The following is a 23,549-nucleotide window of genomic DNA, read 5'->3' on the forward strand; positions in this document are numbered from 1 at the left end:
ATTGTCTAAACCTGTGTTTTTCAACCAATGTACCAGTGCGCACTATTGTGCTGTAATACCTTGTCTGGCGTACCGCAGGAAATTGCCCAATTTTATATTAGCAAAAAAAGAATGTCATCGTTTTCTTTCTTCCGGTGATCAGCCGAGTGTCTGTAACATTTATCCATAACAGTAGGTGTACGCAGATCGTTATTTATTACTTTTCATAAATTATTTATCTGCTCAAGGGGTAGCGTAGTAGAGATAATAACTTATTTGGTTTGAGAAGCTGTGTAAATTTGCACAGCAGAAAAAAGAAAAGATAATTCTGCTGAGTTTTACAATTATTTTACAACAAACAACTTAAAAAGGTTAGAGTGTAGTTAAAAAGGGATTTGACTGGCAGATCATTTTTGCACATTTTAAGTATTTTTGTATTTATTTTCGTTTTTCATAAATGTAGTAACATTTCAAAAACAGTGAAAAGAGAGTAAAACCCAAAATGATAGCAAAATTTTAAACCAATAGCAAGCCTTTATTACCTCCTGAGCCACCGTGACTCCAAATGAAAAGATACGGGTCTCATCGATTAATGTTCAAACATTTTTGATGGACGGCGTACATTTAATTGTACCTCAAATGTGCCGTGGCTCCGAAGAGCTATAGAAACCTTTTTCTAAACAGCGGCTTTTATATCAAGTGCGCCATACCTTTAACTCGAATCAAACATTGCAAATTATCTTTCAACAACGTAACAAAATTGAATGTCATCAATGCATTCGAAGTACTGTTCATCCAAATGACAATTAATAACCACTACATATAAATAGATATTGTACTATATGTGCTGCTGCTCTGTTGCTGCTGCTTCTCGAATTACGCCCAGGGAAAAAAATAAAAACATATTCAATTGGGACTCAATAACTGAAAATTGTTACTTTACAGCCTGAGAATCCTTTTACCAGAATGGGTCACACAAGTCTGTGTATGTTGTTATATTGTCCATCTATGTGTTGGTGTGTTGTAATTAGTGTAATTTACACTTACCGAGTGATATGTTTCAAGATGTTTGAAGGACGGTTGAAATTAAAAGCAGTAGCCAACTAGAATGGCCGTGAGCTATTGGAGCATCACCTGTGAATTTGTTCTGCCCTGAGGGAGTAGAATGTCTTTTCTGAAATGCCGAATCAGCTTTTTTGGGCAGTTTACACATTTAGGGTAACCTAGCTGTGAAAGATGGTGGTCATATCCAAACGTTTTCCCCTTTGTCTTGGGTTTCTGTTGTAATGTACTTGACTATCTGTGAAAAATTGTTTTGATATTCAAAGACGTTCTGGCCTAGGAGAGTGGAATGTCTTTTTTGGGTAAAAATGATGCGTCAAAGGAACCAAAACAGCTGAGTCTTTATTTTGGAACTTTTCACATTAGGGGTAACCTACCAGACTGCCTGAAAAAAGATGGTGGTCAAACAAACAAACAAACAAACAAAATAACAAACACACAAACAAACAGATATACACACTTAGATCCCAAACTAAAACATTATCACCACCCTCACTTGCTCGCGGGTGATAAATATATTCTCGCTACCGTGAAGAGTGCGTAGGATGGCAACTCTGCCTGCTTCAACTGGAATGTGCTGTTGGCATGCTGCCACCTAACATCACACATAATTGTTTTTTCATGTGTGTGTATGCATAATTAGCCTCTATTTTTTTGTCATCAATGCACCCAAAAAGCCTAAAATGTTGAAACATAACACATCACTGATTAATTTAAAAAATAATAGGTGTTTTGTATAGCAAAGATGGGTTTTTCCCTCATTTTTCTCACTGCAGGGGAACATTAAAAAAATGAAAAGAATATCTGAAAAGTGGATTGTGAAAGATTTTATTCAGTGAGTTTTGGTCAAATATGTTCCTTGCTTTTGGGGTTGACAGTATTTTCTAACAAGAGAGTCATGCTGTATTAATTACAGGGCTGTGTAACCCCGTTGTCCTGAAAAATAAATTTGCTGTTGCATTTTTATAATCAGTCCAGCACTTTTTTATGTTAACCTCTCAGATTAATATTCATCAGGTAGGAAGTAGGTAGGTTGGTATGTATTTAGGTCTTTAGGTAGGTAGGTAGAGCTGCGACACATATAAAGAAGAATTAATGATCCATCTATATAACGAAGCTATATCCCCCTGGGTGGCCAGAGTCAAGAACAGACTCACATTCACCAAACATTCATTCCCCTCAGCTCTTCCCAACCTGACACTGAACATTAAGCCCACAGCAGAGAAGCCCGACACCATACATCCATCCACCCCCTACACACCATATGCGTCGATATCAGCAATTCTTAACTATCATTTGCTATTCACAAGTGCAAAATCTTGCATCGGATAAATTAACCAACCTCATATCCAGAGCATGTTTCACCCCATCCATTCAACCATATTCGGGCTTTCCTCTCATTCTATTTTCTGAAACCTTTGCACTACATACTCTTTCAGTCAAACTGCCTCCATCAATTCTTTCCATATGTCCAAACCGTCTCAGAACATTTCATCAACCCTCTCAGCAATCTCTCTCGCCACACCACTTCTCCTCCTTACTTCCTCATCCCTTAACATCTCCAGTTGTGTCACTCCGCCCATAATACGTAAACATCTCATTTCAAAGAAATTCAACCTGTCACGCTCATTTACTCTCAAACCCCACGCCTCTGAGCCATACATCACTGATGGTACCACCACACCTTTAAACAATCCTCACTTTGCATCCATCCGCAGATCCCTACCTCTGAACAATCCGTTCAGCACCACTTGCTGCCACATACGAACATACAGTACCTCCTGTAACTTTAAAACATAATAACCTCAAAATATGCCATATTTCTCAAGACTATAGCAAAGTTCTATTCACCAAATATCATTAATATTTAAGCAGAAAATACATTCTATTTTCGTTCCTCAAGAACATTTTAATTACTCTGATGTACAGATTCCGTGTGTTTTATGTACATCAAAAACTTATTTCCTATCGCTATTGAAGATAATGCCGAAAGTCGGGCCCGTCGTGTCATATTTCTGTCATAAGTCTTTATTCGATTTACGGCTGAAAAAGTCAGTTTGACAGAATCAGCGGACAAAGGGATTTTTTTCGGCCTGATTTTGTTGTTAATACTTTTGTTGCAGCCTCCTAGCTAAGCATACTTTGTGAAACCAGTGATGTTTCCCAAGGCCCGCTAGCAGGCATTGACTCACTACTCGGAATCGGACTGTCTAAGCCAACAGTTTTATCGTCACTTGTTTTATGCCTCAGGTCCTGGTATTGTGAATGCCTCCTGGTAGATTTCTGACGCTGGCAACAATTAAATGGCTGAAATGTGATTGGTCAAACCCTTAAATCTGAAAACACATGAATTGAACAGAAAAGCAATGAATTAAGGTGCCAAACAATTTGGAGTTAGTTATTAGTATTGAAGTATTCATGGAAAAAAATAAGATTAAAATCACATAATTCAGATATTTTTTTATGTTTGCAGAGAAGGCCTTGAAGTTCCTGACGGCCTATCACTGCATATAATGTATATAATATTAATTTTATGTTTTTTTTTTTTTTTATTGAACAGACTTCCATGTTACATCTACGTACGCATTAAAGCACTGAACTATATTCAAGCTAATAACCAAAAACATCTGATGCAAGCTAACCACAATTTCACTTATTTCACAAAGCTCTGGTCGCTAAATCCCCGAGTCACAAGAGGAAAAAATAAAAAAATAAAAAAATAAATTTCCCTTTTGTTAGGCTGTGTTTCAAAACTTGACTCCGCATCAGCCGTTAGCCTGTTTGTTTATCGTCGAGCCGTGACGTTTCCGGCCGACCCAAGCCAGACGTGTCAGCCTTGTCCGCAGGCTCCACTGCCGAACAAGAGGACTGCAATTATAGCTCACTTCAAAGACGTCCAACAGTCAAAGACGCCATTCATGCATTTATTTTGGCAACCCCTAACCCCCTCACCTCCTTTCCTTGCCTTGTCACCTTTAGCCCCCCCCCCACCCCTTTTACCTCTTCTTCCTCCTTTCCCACCAGCTTGTTTAGAAGAGCCATTAGCAAGGGAAACAAGTGAAAAGCGCGTTTAGCTTGGCCCACCTTGCTATTGACACAGCGTACACCGAAATATCTGCCCTGCGTAATTTTCCTCTCACCTAAATATGGATGCGGTGCGTGTCAGCCAAAGATGAGGTGAGGTGAACAGAAAGGCTTTTGAAACACCCGGGCAGGTTGGTACCCTGGATCAGCAACATCATCGTCGTCATCATCTTTAAGGTACCGGATGATGGAAAAAAACGCTCCACCACAGGAGTGCACGGTATTAGATGTTCAATTCACTCGGCCAAGCATTTAGTTATGCCCCCAAATATCCGCTACTCCCTCCCCTTTACAGCACCTCTCAGCTAACCACAAAGTAAGCCAACTTTAACTGTCAAAGACAAATTTAGAGGCATGTTTGTACACTGTCCACTTCAATTTATACCATTCAGGAAGGGGAGCACGACATCTTAAATGTTTTAATGATGCAGGGATACGTCTTATTATGAATTTGTGGTAAAATATCACTGCCAGGCTGTGCATTTCACACCTGTATCAATTCAACCCTCAATAATTATTTTATGGCTATAAAACATTTACTGCAGCTGAAGTTATCAATGATAATCTCGAAAAAATGCACTATTATTTATGAATATAGCCACATTTTACTAATCAAAAATCATTTTTATTTGTGCCTAAAGTCCCTCCTCGTTTCTTTCCTCAAGAAGATTTCAATTACTCTGTCGTACAGATTTTCTATGCGTTTAAACACCATGAGCAAGTTCTCTTCTCTATTAAAGCCAATTCTCACTGTTGAGCCTGTCCTGCCATATTTCTGGAATCTGTTTTTATTCCATTTAGGGATGAAAATGTCTGTTTGACAGAAGCAGTGGACACAGTGATTTTTTTCTTCAAGTCTTTGTTGTGATACTTACGTCACCGCCCCAAGATCATTTTTGCTTGTGAAACTGGTGAAGTTTCCCAAGGTCAGCTAGAAGGAGCTGACTTGCCACCTCGCAATCTGATTGGTTAAACCAGCAACTTTATCAACACTGATGTCATGCCTCAGGGCCTTAAGAACTGATCATGAAGGTCTACAGGTAGATTTCTGACCCTGGCAACAAGTAATGGCTAAAATGTGATTGGTTAAATGCTTAAATATAAAAGCACACATCTGGAAGAAGCACAACCAGGGAAAATGCTGTGAAAGAAAGTTGACAGACATTTGAAATTATTCAATATGTACTTATGGAAAAAATATGAACATTGCACGTTCCAGATATTTTAAGCCAGAAGTAAAGACCTCGCAGGCCTAAATGGCCCACTACTGCAAAATATATGCACGTGGATGAAATGAATGGCATTTATTAAAAACAACAAAAGCATGTTTGTTATGTGTATGAGCAGACAGATTTTTACCTCAGCAAAAAATGAATGTCATGTTTTTTGATTGTTTTAACATTCAATCACTTTGCACACAATTCTATTTGTTGAACATTATAAGATAAATATAACCCAAAAATCAGGTGTGAAAACTGATTGGACATTAATCTATTTCAAAACAAAAATTCAAAATGAAATGAAAACAAACTCTAGTCAAGCGACAGACATGCATGATGTGTGTGAATTGTATGTTTGGTGTATGGACCAACAGGTGTTGGCTGTAACATTCTTGCACTGGGACATCAATTTTATGGAAGAAAACAAAAGAGTTTGGATTTTTTCTTTTCCTTCCCTTTTAAAAATGTGCATCAACAGCATCCAATGATATGCAAAATTATCTGGTACAACCAATTCAAAGGATCAGGATTTACGATCGGTTTACTCGTTTCAGGAAGGGAATGTTTATGTCCGATTCTCGTCCGACACGAGCTGTGCTTTGTGACAGTTATTGTTGCACCAGTGTACAAGTGCTGCCAGGTGTGCATGATGAATTTGACAGACGTGGTTTAGTACTCTTTTAACGAGCCACGGGGCACAAGTTGGACCCAGGGGAGCCATAGAAATCCTGGACCGCTTCACTTTGGAGCCAGAGGATGGCGTAGTGACCAGGGGCAGGGTGTCTGGTTGTCGGTCCAGTTTCTGGCTGGTCTCCAGTGTGACCAATGAGACACCTGAGCCAAACTGTTACACCAGCAGTGCGGTGGGTCCCCAAAGCATTCCACCAATGCAGCCAGCAGGGTCGGCTTTCGGATTCTTCGGTGGGTGATGAAGGGCAGTTGGGTTTTCTTTAACAACCAAACTCATGAACATACAACTCAGCGACTGCTGTCACGCATGGCCAAGCTATTAACGGACTGAGTTGGTGACTAAGTGTTGTTTTTCGTTTTTGGTAATATGATCATGACTGGGCCAATAATTGGAACCCCCAAAGATCCCAACTGGAAAGCAAAACTCTTAACTTATATCAGTATTGCATAATGCTTTTTTAAGAATCAGTAATAATGATGCCAACTAATGCCAGTGTTTGCCATCATCTTTTTTGATCAGGAATGGCAAATTTAGAAAATATTCAAAACAGAAAAAAGTTATATCAAGCATCCAAAAGTAAAACTTTTTTTTTGTTTGAAAAAATATTTATTCTATATATGACCAATCTGGTGAAGCAGCATAATTGATTAAATCACTTAATGTGTGTAATTGTGCAGTAACACATTGTCTCTTGGTATTCATTTTCAGAATAGATTTTAACATGATGCTACTGAGGCGTGTTCAGGAGAGTGATCAGACATGTAGTCTCTTGATAATCGCTTGCCGCGCACTGCTGAACGTTTTGTAATCGCTCACTGTGATTGCCTTACTGATCCAAAATGGCCGACGACAGTACAATGGATTTCGTTCTACAGCTTGCTTTGAGCGAGTTGGCTGATATGAGCGACAGTTCGCATATTGACACAGTTAAGGTTATCCTAAACGCAGTGGAAGGGTCATACCTGTCTTGCATTGTTCACAAACATTACCAGGCAATGTAAGACGATATATTACATCGCCAACAGCACTCGTCAGGGTGAGATCCTCCATCTTCTGCACTGTCGACGCCATGTTGGAAATCAAAGTAAGCGGTCTTTCTCCCGTGATTACTTGGGCACGCGAGCGCTCAATAATCACTGGCCGTTCAGAAGCTAGCGATAGCTCGCGATAGCAATCACTCACTCTCCTGAACACGCCTCTGTTCTGTACAAAACCGAATTAGTCACATTGAATAAGAATTCCCCAATCCTGGCCAGAACGCTTCATAATACCTGCATTGTAAAATATTAACCCGGCAGAAAGCTCATAATGTTCCTGATATCCAAATTTAGGTTTGTAGGAATATCCAGATTGCAGTAAACAAAATGAAATAATAGGCTTACATTACTAAACTGTGAAATAAAAATCACATATAATGTTACGTTCCAAAAAGAACCAGTGACAAGCAAAATCTGTCGAAGTTGAAATCATTGTTTGTTTGTATTTTACGTTTAACATACAATTAAATTCTATATTGTACGCTGAAACAGAAGCAAAATAATCTGCTTAACAAAACTATATAGATGAGTGTACACTGTGCCTGTAAAGATTTATTTCTGATGTATTTTATCAATACTTACTCTCCTTTGGATTGTTAAAGCAATCTGAATGCACAACACAATGCAAGATGAAAATCCAAGAAGCAGGGAGACCATGAAAGATGAACCGCGTTCTAGGGATTACAGTACACACCTTCTTTAGGTACAGAAGAACCTCAATTTAACAGATTCTAGATTCAATTAAAAAAATATCACACAAGAGATTCTGACTGCATGCCATAGGCGAAGCCTTTTCTACTTTTACTACAACGTTCTACAATTTGCACAACACCAGTATACGGCACTATTGCGGCACATTGAATGACAGAAACTGGACAAGCGTGTCCAGAGCATGCAGCTGAGTAGCCTCACATCATGTAACTTGGCAGTTATACGAGAGCAGACCCAATAAGTCTGTCAATATAGGAGCCTTGTTGGCGGGGGCGATACTCACATCTAAGAAAAATAAAGACAGACGATGCAGTCATTTTTGGAGAGGGCTTTATTTTTGTGTTTTGTGGATTGGAGAAATCTTTCTCATACATGAACTAAAATGTAGTGTACCACAAGCCCGCCCAAAATTAAACAATAGAATATAATTTGAAAAAATAAAGAAATTATCTACTCGACAAACTATCACATGACAATTGAAAATGAAGAAAAGTCTAATTAAAATAAGAACAAACCAACCCTAAACGTTTCTTTCTGTGACTGTGTGCCAGGGGGAGTCATTGTCTTTTTACTCGGGGCACGCAATACTTGGAATTTTTGTATCAATCAGATCCAAGTTAGAATACTTTTTGCTTGGAAATGTCAAGATCATTAAACAATTGTGTGCTCTCCCCTTGAGCTGGTTTAGAATTATTACAGCACAAAGAATTTAAGCATTAAAGTATTTTAATGTTTATTTCCATTACACCTGTTTCAAAACGAAAGCCAATATACTACCAAAAAGCAGCAATGAAATAAAAATACAAGTGCTACATAACAATGTAAATTAGAAAACTAAGCTGCCTTTTATTGCACTACATTTTGAAAATAAAGTCAGTGATGCAAATTAAGTATCAACTGTCATTGGCTTTGTTGTCATAGTGTCAACTGATTTACTGGTTTTTATTAAGAAACTGTAACAGACTTTGCAGTTTTGGTTGATCTCATTTGGGCAATTTTTTATATTTTCCAGTGAATTTGTGGTGTTGCCATAGTAGCAGACCACTTTACCATGCAAATTACACCTGTCATTTTCCTCTTTTGGAGTTGATAAAATAAGTCTACACTACGCTACATTTTCTGTTTAGATTCCAGTAGGGGGTGAAGGCGTACGTTGAACCCTCTCTTCTGCTTAGCAGGCAGGATGCAGCATCAGGCCAAGTAAGGTGTCATGATTGCCAAAGTAAAGACACCTGCGGCAATCGTTTGGCGCGCTGGAGCGCGCTTTCTGATTGGCTGACGTTCTCTTCTTAAGCGGTCAGCGCCCAAAGAAGGACGTCAGACCGTACTTCTGTGTTTCTCTGTGTTTTGCCAGATTACCAAGTACCAAAGACTACTCTCCTGTTTTAATTCCTGCCTTCAATTCTGACCTGTTTCTGCCCCGCGTTTACGATTCACTCTCCTGCCCTGGCCCTCGACCTGCCCGCTAAGACGTATTGATTCTGCCTACCTGTCACGGAACTGCTGTTCCGTCCAACGCTGCTAGTGACCGACAACCATCGGCTTCCAAAGCCAGCTCTGTCAACTCAATCCAATAAAGATTCCTTTAAAACAAACGCAATTGAGTCCGAGATTCAATTCTGGGTCATGACATAATGAGTGAGTAAGTTTGCCTGTCAGTCACACACTCAGGCAAAAACTTGGAGAGTAGCTGAGAGTGCCAGGTGAGATGTTTGAGGCTATTCACATAGAAAAGCGACGTTTTGAAGAAATTTAGGAAATTAAGTATTGATCCCAGGAAATTGGTATCGATCCAATCCAAGTACTTGATTAGTATCGCTAATATTGATATTTGGATGTGACAACCCCCTACTCTTTTATGTTTAAAGCATGTATGCAGAGAGGGTATATGACCCACATACAAGATAGAAGTACAAGAAATACGATGCATTGTGGCAGACACCTAGGTGGTCCGTAGTGAGATGAGGGGGAGACACGGGAGTGCATGGGGAGGACAGGAGTTATGTAGGATGGAGACTATCAGCTTGTCTTTTTTTGAACAATAAGGAATAATTGGCCTCTCAGAGCCTAAGGAGAGGTGCGGACGGTGGGAGGACGTGGTTGTAGGAGAAATAAGAGGGGCGGGGGGGATGGTTGGGGGGGTTGTATTGGCATTACACACAATTAGGCCAACAAGGGGGTCAAATAGGGAAGCAGGGAATGGAGGCCCCTGCCTTGTCATTCACCAACGGGAGGAGTGGCAGTGAAAGGGTGTCGGCGTGCCTCCTGGTGAATCCAGAGCAAATCGTAAAGCCACCACATAGTCACTTCGAGGCTGCAGATTAAATAGGAGAAGAATCACTACTGGACAACAAATTAATGGAGGTGTTCATTGACTCAATGGCAAAATTTACAGCATGACGGGTTCCTGCGCCTGTGGTCAGGTTCTGGATAGCATCGCTGGTCAGAGACCCCTCTCTCATGAGACCACCTCCTTCTAGCCCTTTGACCTCGCCTTAATGTGATAAACATTCCCAATCAATGGAGGAAACAGGCTGGAAGTGTGGCCCAGGATGTGAATGTGACCTGGCCCAGGGCTTCAAACAAGCCGCTGATTCTGGGTTTACGCCCATGTTGCACCTTGATCTTCTCATACAGGACAACCCCAGGCCATAAAAGGATACAGAGGAAAATAAGGGTAAAACATACACATAGTTATACATTGCACATATTGTTTTCTCCGATATGTTCCATGATATGTATAATGAAATTTATTCATTAATCTTAGTTACATTTAAAATAACATTTTACAGACAACTTTTATCAACATTTTATCGTAATTCAGGCTGAACCCTCCTATGACAACAACTGAACTACTTTATGAATCCCAGTTTGTGTGTGAGTGTATTTGTATGTGACTCATAGGCTCCCAAACAGCTCAACCGGTTTTCGTAAAAATTTACACAGTTGTACTTTAGGCTTCTGCAACTGTCTTTAGCTGGTTTTTGTGTCAAAGCACTGCCAATTAATACCACCAAAATCAATGAACATCTGCTTTCATGTGGTTAGCTTTCGTGGGGTGTCTAATGCCCTTTTAGGGCCAAACTGGCTGTTGCAAGTCTCAACCACAACCACTCAAAGCAGCCAAATCCAATCTTCCATCAGCCCATCAATGTCAATTTTTCAGAATACGTATCAGGTACACATCCATGGACTGCAGGCAGTCAATAAGGCAAATGTAATGTGTCATCAATAATTCTTTAAAGGAAATTACCTCAGAGGAATATTATTTCAAAAAATGGCCACTGTTAAAGAAGACTGTAGACAACCACAGTGTCTCAGGGGATGAGACAGGTTTGGAGCTCCTGAGGGCGGGGCAGGGTTACCACCGAGACAAACTGGGGCTAAACTTGTGTCAACGAGTATCAATCTCCCGGGTCTGTCAAACCCTTTAAGCTCAAACTTCTGACCCTTGCTCCACCCTGCTGCCAACCCTGCAGCCGACCCTCCACTAAATGAATCCTCAATTAACACATTTGGCCTCTTTCATCCTCTCTGATGTTTTTTATGGCTTTTCTTGGAGCCCCTGGATTGGGTTCTCTGTTATCTCTGCCTCCTATCAGTTAACTTCCCCTCCCTCGCTTTCTGTCTCTCTTGAAGATACAAAGTGTCTTCATTCGTCTTTCTGTCGTAGACAGAGTGCTCTGTCGGTGAGCGACCTCTCTTAAATGAAGGATGGATTGGTCATTGAACAAAGAGGCCCACTTGTTGCCCCTTGCATGTGTCTCACCTCAAGTCTGGTTGCGCTAAAAAGAGATTGGAGCCAGTCAGTCAGACTCACTCTACAACACAACCAAGCCAGGTGGTCTGAAATGCTGAAGGTTTTTCGCTAACGTAGAAAATATAACTCTAAATCCCTTAACTGCCTGGGGCATTAGGGCACCACTGAGGACGAGTTTAAGTCGTGGCAAAGTTGGCACCAATCCATCATTGGTTTAAGTCTGGCGAGTGCAGCTATGGTTTAAGTTTTTTTTTTTTTGCTCCTGACCCCTTTTTGATACAACAGCTCTGAGATATTCTACCTGACCATTTTTTTCATGTCACTCATTTTGAGCGCTTTTATCAATTGTTGTCCCAAAGGGGAACGGCAGGTTTGTGAGGGTCATCCTGATGCACAACAGCTTGAGTGGTCGACTTCAAGGTATTGAACTTTATCTTGCATCCCATCCCACTTCCTGCCACCATCCTTCACTGTCCTTTGTCCGTCAGCGTCCTGCAGCTTTCCGATTAAAGGGAAGATCTCTTTTGGTCATTTCTCTCACCCGGTCTCACTCCATCTTAATCCATCCTTTTTTGTTTGTTCTCTTTGGATTCTGGTGTGGGATTTTATTTCGTGCCATGATTATCTGTCTTGTTAGGCATATTTTGTAAAACTACATTGACATTATGACTAAACCAACCCTCATGCTAGGTCAAGTAATCAATTCTGGTGGCTTTGATGTGACATCATTTAAAGGGCCTTGTTGTGATAGCGTTCATTTACCGGTAACCTATGCAGGCAGGAACTGTTGGTTTATCAAAAAGAACAACGTAAAGTTCAAAAACTGGATGAGACGCACTTGTGACAGAGAACAATCAAATCGCTATAGTGAATATTTCCAGACCAAAACAACCCTCTTCCTTCACACAGTCACATTAAACATGATCTCAAAGCGATGGGGAAGTTGGTTGAATGAAGCCGTGGGTTGGCAGTGGGCAACACAAGCTTGAACCGCCGCTTTGTGAGCAGCCTCACCGAGGTCTCGTTTTAGACCATGTGAACTCTGGATCAGACAACAGCCTGCCAGAGTGTCCCTTGAGTACCTCCTCGCCCCCGGGTGGCTTATGCAGGCTGGATGAAAGGACACAACCTCGCTTCTAAACTTCCGTGTGAGGACGGGATCAGAGCCCGAAGAGGCTGAAAGGTCCTATGCTGAAGGGGCCAACTTGTGAATGTGGTAAGATAACGATTGCGGCCTAACCCAGACTCTTGTAATCTTCATATATATATATATATATATATATATATATATATATATATATATATATATATATATATATATATATATATATATATATATATATATATATATATATATATATATATATATATATATATGTGAATCCATTATCTGCACCACTCTTCCTCAGTAGGGTCACGGGGTCCTGGAGCTCATCCCAGCTTCCTTCGGGCATTGGGCAGGGGACACCCTGAACTGGTTGCCAGCCAGTCGCACAGCACACAGAGACAGACAAGTAACTTGCTCATTCACACCTGTGGACCAGCCAAATAACCTGTTATTGTGTATTCAGTTAGGATTAATTTATTCTAGAGCTAGGATCTTAGTCAAACGTCAGTCGTTAACTCGGGCCCGGGCTGGTCCAGGCTACTCTCTCGCTGTTATTTATTTACTTTTTTTTTTTCAATTAAATTTGTGACGTGTCATCAAGAAATAAAAGCAGGTTGTCCAGCAGTTTAAGGGATGTTGTGTGCTTAGCTTAGCTTAGCTTAGCTCGTGTTTACATGCCACATTCGTTATGTTATCTGTGGTTCCTTTTCTTTGTCTAACAGTGCCGGCGTGCCGATCAGCGTTCGCATGCGGCGACGCATGCGTGCGTGTGTGCGGCGTATGCACTCAGTCGCCAAAGTCTCCATTTTTTCTTCCTTCTTCCCCTCCGTCGTCCACAAAAATATGCAAATTCTGATTTTTTCGGGCTCTATCCCTAAAATGAAGTTAATTTGTCGGGGTCGGGCTGGGCCTTAATACATGCGGTCTGGATTGGGTCAGGCTGATTGGTTTTAGGCCTGATCTTACTTTTTACTTAAATAATTGAATATAATTGAAGCATCATTTGTTAAATTTTTAAATATATCAAAATGAGCCCATTGAAATGAAATCATAAATGATACAAGATATGCAATGTCTGCTAAATTGGAAATACAGCTAATATGACCAATATTACTTACCTGTAGTACCTGTCAAGCAGACTAAAATTTCCACATGATCACGTGTAAAATATAATATTTATTAGACACTCAAAATAAGGAAAGACAATCAATTGATTACAAATGTGCAAGGACAGGTAGAAAAGCTTTGAGATAAGAAAGTTCCACCTGTTATAGAAGCCCTCCCCTAATCCCCTTTTTTATGAAATGTTCAAAGTTTTAGAAAACAGATCCACCCTAAGGGGTGTGGTAAACAAAACAGCACTAGAATAGATCAATGGTGGCAATGATATAAATAGTGCAGGGGTGGCAAACAAGTTTGACACAAAGAGCCGAAATTTTTAACTGTGAGAGTCAAAGAGCCACACCAAGCACTGACCTCCCATGACAGAAAGACACACACAAACAATTAAAAACATATTATTTCCCATAATACACTCCTCTCCTTACAATACAACAAATATTGTTCTTGTGTTGATTTCAAGGAAAGTGTCGACCCTCAATACACACAAAGAAAAAACTAAACATGAAACAAGGCAAAGAGCCACAGTATATATGATGAGGCAAAGAGCCGCATTCTCTTTGGCCAAGAGCCGCATGCGGCTCTAGAGCCACATGTTCGCCACCCCTGACATAGTGCATAAATAATTAAAATCATGTACAGCATTGTCAAATAACAACCAAAACAACGAACACGGAGCTGGAATGAGGAACAACTGTGCACAATGATAATGGGAAAAATAACAAGGGTTATGTTTATGGTTTCCCCCCTCTCCACATATAGGTCAAAATGACAGTAATATATATCTTACATTTTCAGTTGCAGAGTTTTTCCTATTATAATTTTCCACTGGGAAACACTGCCTTAGTTTTTTTGCATGACCTATAATAAATGTCCATATTTGATACGAAATCCTTGCACTAGTACACATTTCACAGTGCCCCATTTAGGTGCAGTATGCACCTGTCTTCTTGGGCGTGACCCGTAGGGGGCGATGACACGTCATAGGACAATTCCATACAAACCAATACCAGCTGCAGTTAATAACAGGGCAAGAAGAAATACAATGGCAAAGCGAAGCCACCACAGAGAGACTTATTGTGATTAAGGGCTATACAAAAATAAATGACTTGACTTGACTTGACGGTCTGCATCATTTTTAAGCAACACTTTCAAGCTATTACCAAGTGCTTCCCCTGAATTCGAGCACTTTTCAATCCTTGAAAACACAATGTTAAAATTCAAGTATTTTCAAGGATTCCAAGCACCCATTCAAACCCTAAAACGTCTGATACAGCGGAAAAGAATTAGCTAAATGTAAAATTTTCCTTCTATTTATAAACCGTCCGTCGAAAATATTTCAAAATGAAGTCAAATATTTCACTGTAATACATCATAAGCATATAATTAGTACATAAAAAGAGGAAAATAATACTTAGAATAAAAAGGAATGATGTGCTTTATTTATGTTTTTATTTTTTACAGTGCAATTTTACAACAACCTTGTTAAACAAATTAAGTTATTAAATGTACAGATAATTAGTATATAAAAGTAAATAAAAATCTACTGTCACCTACTGATATGGAAGACTATTACAGTTCCTTTGTCTGAAGTTAGCCAAAATACTGAATAATGGCCTGATTTTTTGGAAAGATAAAATTGGACAAATTCTAGCGGCACACTAGACAAGGTCTCACGGCACACTAGTGTGCCCTGGCACACTGGTTGAAAAACACTGCAGTAGACAATGCATTACGCCACGCGAGTACGCCATGTACCGCTACTGTAATGCATGCTTATTCCTCAGTATCTACCCCGACTTGGAGACTTTGCTGTTTGCCTCCATGCTTTTGCATCTAAAAATGGCTTAACACGAGAGGAGTGCTGCACTTCAATGCCTTTGATACAACGTTGTTGCGCCACTCGTCTCTTGGGCCACAACGCACGGCACTGCCGCGGTCTTTAACCCGTGTCAATATTGATCTAGGATTATTTCTGGAAGGAATAAATCCCTTATGGAATTACCAAGAAGTGTGACATAAAATAATGAGGAACAATGCAAAGAACTGTGGAGAAGGCATTAATGAATATTTAGTATTTACTGGGCAAATAAATCCAATTTAACTTGAGCACGATGCAGAACAGCTAAATTGGGAGCAAACCTTAGCCTAGAATAGCACAGAGCTTCTTTATTTTTTTCCTTCCAGCCGGGAGGAAGATCTTTTTGTCAGCCAAGAATGAACCAGGGGGTCCCGTTGCTGGCTGGGTGGTCAAAAGAGGACATGAGTGGGAGAGTGGGTGGTGGTAATTCCACAATCTCTCAATTATTATTCCCAGGTGGAAGGACCTGGCTCGAAGCAGGGTACTTTCTGATTGCTTTGAAGCCATCTCGGATTAGTCACGCCACATCTTTTTCCGGCAAAAATTACAACCACGGGGATCTTGTGTGTATCTTGTTTTTCCGACCACAAAATGACCCCTAACTCACACAAATTCTTTCTTGGTATTTGTTTTTTTTAACCTGCCTGCTTGGTTATACCGAATGGAGAGGATCTGTATGCTTAACCCAAACATCATTCAATAGAAAACCGATATTGTAGCAGTGTAGATTGGCAGGAATGCATTTAAATGTTGTATTTTTTCTCATTCATGCAGTATACTAATACAATGTGTTTAGAAATATTGATGTCCGTTGAATATTGATAATCAATTATTATAATAAATGTATGTATTTACTTGAACTGAGTCACAAGCCGATATCGCTTCAGCGTGTTTAGCTGGAGCTGGATTACCCACTTGATGTATGCAGTGCCTAGGGCGGTGCGCATATTGAACACTTGTAAAATTGTTCATATAATCCACATGCTTTTAAATTTCTCCTTCAGATTTAAAAGAGTAAATCTCACCATTTTCAACATTATTACATTTAAATGTAATTTGCCTCAATCATGTACTTTCTGCGATATTTACATTTCAAAGGATATATTTTTTCCGAAACACATTGTATCATGATTTTACATAACCCACTTTATCAAAGAGTAAATTAAATATTTTATTTTTAGCCTGGATTGCAAGAATGCCAGTTTTTACTTGCACACTTTGCTGTTTGCATCTAACTACATTTAGTTCCTTGACTTTTATTAACTTGGACTGAGTTTACATGCTAGGAGTTTTAAGTGTGCCAAAGAGGCTCTTGGACAATGTTGTCACCTAAAAAAGTGCAAACAAGGAGGTGGTCATTATTGTACAAAACTGGTAAAAATATAGCTGTGTAGGGCGGAATTGTTTTAATTAGGATTAACAAGGTTTAAAATCTATTTTGCGAGTGACCGAATCACCCAGTAAGTGGGGCTGAAGATCCATCAACAGAACTATATAGAACTAGCCTCTTTCGTTGTTATTTTTTCACATAAAGGAACTTCAAACTTTAGCTTTTGAATGATCAATTAAGTTGTTTATTAATATTGACTGATTGATTGAAAATATGAAATGAAATGATCTGCATTTATATAGCACTATTCAAGTGAAGACTTCCCAAAGCGCTTTACAGTGTGCTTCACATTTCCCAATGTGAGGCGCTAACCTGCTTATTGGGGCACTAGGGGTTCAGTGTCTTACCCAAGGACACTTCGACATGTAACACGTAGGGGCCGGGATTCGAACTGCGATCTCTTCATCCCAAGACAAGCGCTCTACCTCCTGAACCACTGCCGCCCCCAATATAGACACCAAAAATAAATAATGCACCGTGGTTTGATCCTGACAAACCAATATTTATTTACAAGAAGAGAAAATAAAATCAATGAAACAAAAGTATATTGTCGCAAGAGAAACTCACATTTCGCACAAACAAAGGATACCAAGTGGTAAAACGGGGGCAGGGGTAGAGATTCCTGTAGCGTGGAAAGTACTGATCAATAAACCCTATTTTGAGAGAATCGACTTGTTTTGATGATCAGCAATCACTTCGTAGCATGTCACAATGAGATTTCTGATGCCCAGCACCCAAAAGAGTTTGTTGCAAAATCTTTTTCTTCGGTTACCTTTGTTTCAGAGGAAGCATCACATGGAAAGAGGGTCCTACATGGACCCTGGACCTTTGAGAAAACCTTCTTTCCCTTGGGTAGGATTCATCTTTTGGTCAAGGATCAAGGAAAGAGGGAAAGGTAGGTAACTCACTGGACGCTTCCAGTCTTTGGCCTACTTTGTCCCTATTGCCCAGAGGGGAAAGGCCAGACACTGCCCTCCCTTTAGGCTCGCTGTCCTGGGAAAAAAAAGCGTTTGCGCCTGCCATTTTAAATTATTTCATCTGTCTCAGGAGGCGTGTCCTGTAACCGGTCAAAGAAAAGAAAAGACTGTTGTGTGACGGGTTGCAAGTATTTCGTGGTTCTGTTTTAGCAGAGTTTGTGGCTGCAAATGGCTAGAAGAAATGAATTTGTGGCAGGATATTCTCTACAGCTGTTTATAATCTGTAAAAAATCACTCAACAAAAACAATCAATTTTAAAAATCAACAGTTTCAACACTAAAATGAACATTGTTTTATTTATTTTTTTCGCAGGTTTCATGGAAAATGCGTATGATTTGCAATAACTGCCATAGTTAACCACAGAAGATTCTTAGAATTTGGTAGCTTTGGTAAGGCTATGTGACAGTGCACAGAAAACCAGATATTGTTTTATTCGTCTGAAAAAGAGACATGATGTTATTCTGGTTTTAGAATACATGACTGAGATAGAATATTTTTCTCTTCATCACTGGAATTGTTACTTATGTAAATGTTTTTGGGCTATTTACATAAACTCAGGCATTGATTTATTTTCCTTATATGCATGCGAAATTGGTGTTATTTTTCACAAATGAATCTTGGTATTTTGTAGTCAGAAGCTGATTTGCTGAGGGTTCTTAAAACCCTTTCCAATGTTCCTTGCAATAATCTCCTAATTGGTTTAGTTTTCCCCTTGCTTGGGAAGGAAAACCAGGTGATTTGTTATTGCCGGCCAGTGAAACCCTTTGAAACTCTTCCCTTGAATTGTCCATTCAAGTATATTTGACTTGTTATTAAAACCAATCATGAAAAAATATCCTGAGATAAAAGTCTCCCTCACCTGCTTATTGGCAACAAAACCACAACGGATAGAATATTGGACAGGTTGGGACATCACAGGAAGGTCCATGGTAATCCAGGCCCCAAGTGAGTTAAGTGTATGTGGATGAAGTGGCTTTATGTTGTCTTAAAACAAGATGAAAAGTTGTTTCTAAACTTTGTGTTGAATCACAAAAAAAAAACAAGAATGATGTCAATGTTGGTGCCAGTAGGCAAAACTTCATTACCTCATGGCAGTGCAATTCGTTAAATAAAGAAGAATGGACTAAAAGCGTCTGGGGATTCTCTTTGGCTTCTCCCGAGTCTTTGATGAATGAATGTCTTCCTGTGTGAATCCATTAATATTATGGTTACTAAAGTGTGTCTTGCTTTGAAATCCTCGAGGAGGACGTGCTGATGACTCATTGTGTGCGTAAAAGCCAATGAATGAAAAAGCGGCAGAATGAATGAAGGAGAGAGGAGTGGGGAAACTAACTCAAGTTTTCCAGGTAAGGTGTTGGAGGTAAATGGAACGTATAACTCAAGTTTTTAAAGTAACTTTTTTTTCCTTTCGATTTGCATAGTGGCACCAAGACTGGCACCTGTCTAGAGTAGTCTAGAGGTTCTGGGTTGAATCCTGTTTGCTTCCTATTCTATATTACCAAGGTTTTACAACTCTAGTAGATTACAATGCAATGTTTTGTCTGCCCTCAGTCTGTTGTGAGCAACGTAAAGACAGACCTAAGCCTTTTTTGTATTTCAAATGAGGAGCACAGCTGAGATTTTAGTAGACTCTTGTGTCTGTTTTCGTTTATTAAAGAGGCACAGTGTAAATTTTTACCACTAGATGCCACTGTATTGTGTAGTTAAAACGAATGCTACAAAGCCCGAGAAAGGATCAAAATATCGGAAACTCAAAGTGACTGAACCGCACCATTTTTGTCAGTATATTATGCTCAGCGTTTTAAAGGGTTTTTGTTTTTTGCCCATTAGCAGCAGCAAGATGGCTCCTAATCGGTGAGCCTCATTTCATCTTAAATTAAAAAAAATCTCAATGTACAAGATGTGAAAAAAAATGCATGATCATATGATAGTTCATTTTATTTTTGCTATTATCTAATCCAGTATTGTTTTTTGTTTAATGAATGAAGTTACTTACCACTAGGAGGTGCTATAAAATACACACTGTCCCTTTTACAGAGTAGTTATAGCTGTTGAAAATAACCCATTTTTAAATTACAGGAAAAAAATCAACAGGCGACTATGAGAATGTTGTGTGGAAGTCTTCATTTTGAGGTCATGGTAAGCCTTACAACCATATGACAATTATTTCAGTATAATTCTTACATGAGGTCCTGACACTGTTGCTATTCTTACATGTGGTCACCCTACAATGTTGTGGTGCCCTTGTTTAAGTTGTGGGAACCCTGAAAACCGCATGATGGTCACCTCAGTCCAATTATCTCATTGAAGGTCCAGAGAAATCATCGTTTATGCCACTAGGCTTTCCTGAAAATTTGAAATGTTTTTTGCTCCACAATGTTATGTCTGGTCTGAATCCGTTATTAATTAGACAAAGGGAGAAGACATGACATTGGAACCTGGACACTTTTGGCGAGTCTGCCAGCGTAAATGTCTACACTATCATTACAGCACCCCAGAGCCGTCGCTTGTTCTTTTACACTGTGTGCTAGAATGGAAAAGTCCAAATGGAGAGGTTGGAAAGTACAACCACAAGAATCCAATGCACAGGACCCTTATTCATAGACTTTGTCTTTCACACACATGTGGCGACGGTGGTCGCGTGGAGGGGGAGGAGGTGGCGGGTGAAGTTTCGGGGACAAGAGAGCCAATCGTGGCAGTAGCAGTAAATTGGTACAGGCGTCCGTCAGAAGCTCCATGAGTCACTGCTTGGAAAACTCTCACTAGCCAAAGTCGATATCCATCAAATGTGATTGCGGCAGGGAGCGAGGCCCATGCAAAAACACGGTCAGATACTCACACACTTGCATACATTGTAATAACAGTGCATGTGAAAACCAGTAAGTAGTCTGGGAGTGTGTGCGTGTCCATGTGTTGGGAGATCCTCAATAAACCGTGAGTGATCATTCATAGGTTTTGTTTTGTCACCTCATAGAGTAAAACCCAACTCCTTAAATTCTATTATTTTAACTATTTTGGCAACTATTAACCACATGGAGCTAAAAAAAATAGCTGAAGTTTGACTGTTTCCTTGCTTTAAAGACTAGTAGGAGATTACGTATACATTGTGGTTTTTACCTCTTTAGTTGGCGGGAGAAAAAAAAATTTGACCGAATGCCAGCTTGCAAAACAATCAACTCTGATTTTTAGGGCAGCTCAAAGTCATGGTGGCAGTAAGCATAGTTAAATGTGGATTCAAATGTATCCCAACTGAAAGCACAATATCAGGTTAATTGCCCGGTCCAAATTGTCCCTAGGTGTGCATGAGCGAGGGAGTTGTCTGTCTCTGTATGCCCGCTTGCTGGCAACCAGTTCAGGGTGTCCCCTGCTCACTGTCCGAAGATGGCTGGTGTGGGCTCCAGCACCCCCACGACCGCACTAAGGATAAGCAGTGCAGCTAATCGATGGGTGGACAAATGGAAAGAAGGAACAAAAAAAATAATCAACTGTATTAGTTCTTGCGACAAAACAAGACATTTGAATTACCTAGGAGACAATGTGGTAGTTTCTACTGTTGTTGCTAACAGGGTTTAAATGTTTCATAATGTTATCATGTAACAATACTCAGAAAAAACAAAGATCAATGATGAAATCAATTTGACCAACAGAATAAATAAAAAGTTTTGGGAGCATTTTGATATGTTACTTCGTCAGTTAATTTCTAATTTAACCATTCGTCATGAACTCTGATCTATTTAGGCATGTTCAAGAACTACGAAACAAGAAAGGTCAAGCTGTTAATTGGGCAAATAACTTGTTTTGTCACAAAATATTTTTGGGATTATTTTTTATGGATAGTTTCCCTAAAAAAAATACTTAACTGGAAGAACATGTTAAACCAATATTTACTATATATATATATATATATATATATATATATATATATATATATATATATATATATATATATATATATATATATATATATATGTATATATATGTAATACTGGCTGTAAAAACAGATTATTAACATCTAAAATGAACGAGGGTAGGATGGAGCAGTGGTCTGTCGTGGTGAAGAAGGAGCTGAGCCGATAGGCAAAACTCTCGATTTACTGGTTGTTTTACGTTCCTACCCTCACCTATGGTCATGAACTGTAGGTCCTGACCAAAAAAACAAGATCCAGGATACTAGCGCCTGAAATTAGTTTCCTCCGCGGAGTGGCTTGGCTTTCCCTTAGAGATAGGGCGAGAAGCTCGGTCATCCGGGAGGGACTCTCTGTAGAGCCACTGCTCCTCCGCATTGAGAGGAGCCAGCTGAGGTGACTCGGGAATTTAATAAGGATGCATCCTTAGCGCCTTCCTCAGGAAGTGTTTCGGGCTGGTCCCGCCAGCAGCAGGCCCCAGGGATGACCCTGGAGGGACTCCTTTTCTAGGCTGGCCTGGAATTGCCTATGTATCCCGTCGGACAAACTGGATGAACCGGCTGTGGATAGGGAGGTCTGGGCTTCCCGGATGAGGCTGCTGCCCCTGCCACCCAATATCAGATGAGCGGCAGAGGATGGATGGATGGATGGAAAGTGAAAATCTCAAAATACAACGCTAGTCATTAAGAAAATATTAGGTTCACTGAGGACTTGAAGCAGGTCACAGTGGTGAACGGTTGAAAAATCTAGGGCAGTGATTTCCAAAGTTAACCATGGCCTGGACCCCCTTTATGTCGTTCAAAAAGCTTCCAGACCCCCAACCTCAACTCTTGCCAATAAAGTAGTGCTGGAGACAGCTAGACTCAAAGAAATACTCGATTTTGATGGTTCACATGCTCTTGTTTTTTTTTGTTTTTTTTTTGCACAACAAATTAAACCGATCTGCAACATCAGTGGACATGTTTAAATCTCACCTTAAAACACACTTCTATTCAAAAGCATATGAGTAACCTATATTTTATATTGACAATATCTGTGTATTATTTGCCTTCATGTAGGTTTTAGATTAGGGGAAGGTGTCATAATAGTCTGTGGTTTACAATAATCTGTGGTCTGTGCAGCCCTATGAGACTCTTTGTGATTAAAGGCGATACAAATAAACATGACTCAACCTGACTTGATTGTGGTTCAACACTGGAAAGGACGATTCGCATATAATGACTAGCTTCCAGACAATTCCATTTTTCTGTTGTCACTGTTGAGTATTATTCTGTCACAGACATCGGGCCCCCTGGAAAGACGTTTTTCGCCCCCTAGAGGTCTGTGGACCCCAATTTGGGGACCACTGATCTAGGGTGTAGTGTCGTAATCCTTAACATGATGAAAGCAAATTCCAGAATGTGACTTCAGTGATCTTCCCTACGTGCCTCTCAATGCGAGTCATATGTTTTTAGACGTGGAGCGAGGCAACGTGGGAAAAAAAATCATAGTGACAATGATGACTCAGTGGCGTCGTCAAACCAAATAACACACCATGTAACCTTGTTCTGTTGCTTCAATTAGGGTTGTTTGGGAGTCTTTCCTGACAACGATTGTGTGTCTTCTTTGCAGCGCTAAGCTTCTCTGTTTGCAGGCGTTGGCAGGT

The sequence above is a fragment of the Urocampus carinirostris genome, chromosome 1 (genome assembly GCF_059441175.1).
Source record: "Urocampus carinirostris isolate Australia breed hairy pipefish chromosome 1, RoL_Ucar_1.0, whole genome shotgun sequence".
Classification (NCBI taxonomy): domain Eukaryota; kingdom Metazoa; phylum Chordata; class Actinopteri; order Syngnathiformes; family Syngnathidae; genus Urocampus; species Urocampus carinirostris.